Genomic DNA, 5,000 nt, shown 5'->3' on the forward strand with positions numbered 1-5,000 from the left:
ATAAAAGTGAGGTTGTGTGCTGTCTGCCTCCTACGATTTAGATTCCTAACTACTCCCACATTTTGCGGTGCAGTTTAACTAAAACCGGGTATCTTATAGTCGTGATTCATATCGAGCCCTTCTGGGTATTAGCGCGCGCCTACGATGAGTCTACGATTAAAAAAAAACCCATCAATTTTTCCCATTTTTAATGCATTTTTGGCATATATAAGGGAAGTAACTCTCTAAAAATTTATTATTAAATCTCAGAAAGTAAAAAGCTACAGTAACCCTCCTTTGTTGTTAGCCATATTGAGATGGCTATTATACTTTACATCTCTAAAAATGCTTATATAGTTATTTCCCTTACAAACCCGAGCAACGCCGGGCGATACTGCTAGTTGCATATAAATTTTAACAAAAGTTTATAAGGATTCCCGGGGCCGTATGGACCCCAAAAGATTTTGAACCTCGGTTGAGTCGCAATGCCCTAGACACACATCTAAGAGTAAGGAAGCTTGAAATAAAGCTGCCTTTAACTTTTATTTAATTTCTTCTCTTTACTCCCTGACTTTATCTCCTTTATGCTTAATTTCTGCACGGGTGAATAGTGGAGATCAGTGAACGATAAGTAAAAAGCATAAATTAGAGTGGACCGGGCGTCACAGATTCTAGTTGGTAGAAACCTTAAAATACAACTTATTTATCGGAGAACTGTCAAAGATTGAACGCTAACATCGTGAATGAGGCTGGAGGTTTACGTATGAAAAAGCCGACACAGGCTAATGACCCCATTTCCGGTCACAGAATTGAAACTACGTCTGTAACACAGAAAGAATTTGACCTCGAAACTGTTGAAATAAAGGACTATATATTACATATAATACCAGCACAGCACACTTACATATTGAACTCGACGTTTCCCGGTTTCCCGGCAACATTGCATATAATTTAGTCTGATTTACTGGTCAGCAATAGACAATTGCAAGAGCTGACCTACGGTAGCTATACGACGGATAAAATAAATATTGAATGTTCCAGGGGAAACTCCATATTCTGCAAGTAAGTGTTCTACTTTTGTCTTAAAGAAGATATATATATATGTGTGTGTGTGTGTGTGTGTGTGTGTGTGTGTGTGTGTGTGTGTGTATGTGAGTGTGTGTGTGTGTGTGTGTGCAGTGTAAGAGTGAAAACGAGAGAGAATGTGAAAGAGAGAGAGAGAGATGCACATATCATATATGTTATATATATTTGTGTGTATATATATATATATATATATATATATAAATATATATATATATATACATATATATATATATATATTCATATATATATATATTATTCAGACATATATATGTATATATAAAATACATATATGATATATATACACATACATATATATATATCTATATCTATCTATATCTACCTATATATATATATATATATATATACGCGGAGCGAGAGACACTGACAGAGATGTGTATGTGTGTGTGGATGTTTGTGTGCTAAGAAACAACTTTTGCAGAAACATAATACACTTCTAATCTTCAACAAGGCAAGCGCCGTCTTTTATTGATATTGTGTAAATTCTTTCTAAATAAAGTGTGTTACATTTCTATTTTCTATAGGACCGAGCGCAGGCCTTTTTGCCTTTCACTCACCATTAACACTTGTATTCTATTATTTCGTGACGAAGAAGAATTTTATTTGAACACAATAGAATACAATACAATACCATAACTGCTGCAAGCAGTTCTTTCTTTTACTTTTATTTCAAATTCCATTTTTATTATTTGGCCTTCTTTTCTGTTTTCATTTGGCTTTCTAATAAAGTATTCATCATGATATATTTGTTGTAATGTGTGCAAGCATCATTTACACATACACGTACAAAGCCGTGCAGGCTCAGACACACATGCACACACACACGCACACTCACATACACACACGCACTCACCCTCACACATTATATATATATAAATATATATATATACGGCAGATAAGAAAACGGAGAGGATATAATATCGACAGATCCTCTCCGTTTTCTTCTGTCGTATAAAACCATGGGCAGATAATTTTTTTTTACCCCCGCCCATATATAATGCTCAATTCCGAGTTTGCCATGCGATAACTAGCACTTGACTATGAATAATCGGTTACACTACCACCACTATATTGGATAGGTAATCCTTTTTTGGTTTCTCAACCTCTAATTCACACAGAAATCTATATACCTACCTATCATTATATATATATATATATATAAACAGATAGTACAAAGTAAGATAGGGGTTATGAGGGTAACCCACTATGGGATATCAATTATCCATTATACTGCTGATAAGTAATAAATAATATTGTAATATATGTAAGTTGATGATCGAAATGAATTTGTTCCTCCATTTTCTTATTTGTATTATATATAATAGATAAATATATGCATATATACATATACATTTGTACATACCTACATATATATGTATATATACATGCATATATGGGTGCAGGACATAAAAAAAACGTTGAACACAATGTGAAACGAAAGCATAAAAATAAAAACATAGAAAAGAACTTTTTTCGAACAAAGAAAAAAACAGAGAAACGAGACATGTAACATAAAGAATATTCCCCTTCTTCAGTTGTCCCTGATTCATCTACTCCACTTTTCGAAGGCAATAGATAGATAGATAGATAGATAGATAGATAGATAGATAGATAGATAGATAGATAGATAGATAGATAGATAGATAGATAGATAGATAGATAAATATAGCTAGTATTGAGGGATTATTCATAAGCTCTCTGCACACTGGGCTAACAATACTGTTTAGATTAGTAAAGAACTGAAGATCTCCAAGTATTGTTATGGTAGGTTCTAAGGTTATCGTTTGTGACAATTCCATATTGAAAATCCGTGGCTGGGCTCCAGTAAAATTGGTTTTACATAAATGTGTGTGTGTGTGTGTGCGAGTGTGTACACGTGTCTATTTATGTGTGAATATATATATATGAAAGAATGGAGTTGAACGACAAGTTAACAAAATTCCTTTATTTTCGACATATGTTTCGAAGGCTGCATATTCCTGCATATTCTGATGTGAATTTGCTACCCAGGTATCGGTTAGCTTTCGAATTATCCTTAATAAGATAATTCATTCAACTACTCAAATATATATATATATATATATATATATATATATATATATATATATACATTTAAAACATTACTTTATATATACCGTAAATGGTCTTTTTACATACTGAACGCTGCTTGGTAAAATTATTAATTACTAATTAATTAATTTTCCCTTATTATTATTGACTATATATATATATATATATTTAGCAATTAAGGACAACTTCTTAATAAGGAAGACTTAACAAGAAATTATCGGGTAGATAGCGTGAAAAACCTCATAAGAGAAAAAATTTCGAAAATAATTCTTTCTCATTGAACATATTAATTATATATAGAGGGCATTATTATACATACATGCCACACGCTAAGAGGACAAAATTAGTCATTTCTACCAAAAATTTTACTAATCCAACCGATGCAATTTTTCAAAGTAAGACATTTAAAAAATGGACTTGTATCACCTGTGATATCACAGGTGAAGTCCATTTTTAAATGTCTTACTTTGAAAAATTGCATTCGGTTGGATTAGTAAAATTTTTGGGTAGAAATGACTAATTTTGTCCCTCTTAGCGTGTGGCATGTATGTATAATAATGCCCTCTATGTATAACTAATATATATATATCTAATATATATATATATATATATATATATATATATATAATATATATATATATATATATATATATAATAGTACAAAGTAAGATAGGGGTTATGAGGGTACCCACTATGTGATATCAATTATCCAATATACTGCTGGTAAGCACCCAAATACTAAATACATAAATGCTTATAATTGTAATGCAATTAATTCTTTTATTGTATTGGATGGGTGAAGGTAAAATATTTAACCGTAATTCCTCCATTTTCTTATTTGTGTGTATATATATATATATATAATATATTTAATTCGTAGTAAAATATATCTATGAAGACGGGGAGCATGAAAACTGATGGTCATATTGGTTGCAAATTTTGGCACAAGGCCAGTAATTTCATCGATCCCAATGCTCCGCTGGTGCTTATTTCCTCGACTACGAAAAGATAAATGGTAAAGTCGACCGCGACAGAATTCTAATTGAGAACGTAAGGTCTGACGAAATGCCGCTAAGCATTTTGATCCGCCCCTTTTACTTATTTCAGTCATTTGACTGTGGCCATGCTGATGCACCGCCTAGTACTTATTCTATCTGTATCTTTCAATAACTTTCAATGAGGGGCTCGTTTACTTTGAGAAAGTAAAAGACATCTACGAAGACGGGGAGAAGATCTGGCTTGATCCATCCTTTGTTATGAATGATTGCTCATACATTTTCTGTCTCAATCTTTCTCATTGTTCCCTATACTTAAATGTAATTTCACACAGATTTACTCACTCAGGCTTCTGACATAAGCTTCTGATAAACACACAACGACCTGATACTTATGTCTCTATCTACGTAAGCCTTTACATTTTTATCTTCGTTTCTCTTTTACCTATCGAAATACGCTTACAGCTTTCCTCTTTTATCGGAAAGCAAGTTGAAACATCAAGCAACGAAAAACGTTGACATGTGAAACTCTGTATTCTACATAAAGATTATATACGAAGAATACAACTTTCAGAATCAGCAAATAAAAGCACTTTACATATTATGGACGAACAAGTATACCATATATACAGCAAGATTAGTATCATAGTATATAAATGTCAGTAAAGAAATCAAAGAGATTAAAACGATTCCTATTTCTAAACTGGTGACGGAAATAGCTGCACGTCTATATGAAAGGACCTCTCAAGTCGTATACCACAGTATTCGAAGCTCTAATAATATGCACCTATGTTTATTAGCATATAAAGATTGTCTTTCAGTAATAATACTACTTCAGTTGCAAATATTTAT

This window comes from Octopus sinensis, linkage group LG9 (assembly GCF_006345805.1).
Source record: "Octopus sinensis linkage group LG9, ASM634580v1, whole genome shotgun sequence".
Taxonomy (NCBI): domain Eukaryota; kingdom Metazoa; phylum Mollusca; class Cephalopoda; order Octopoda; family Octopodidae; genus Octopus; species Octopus sinensis.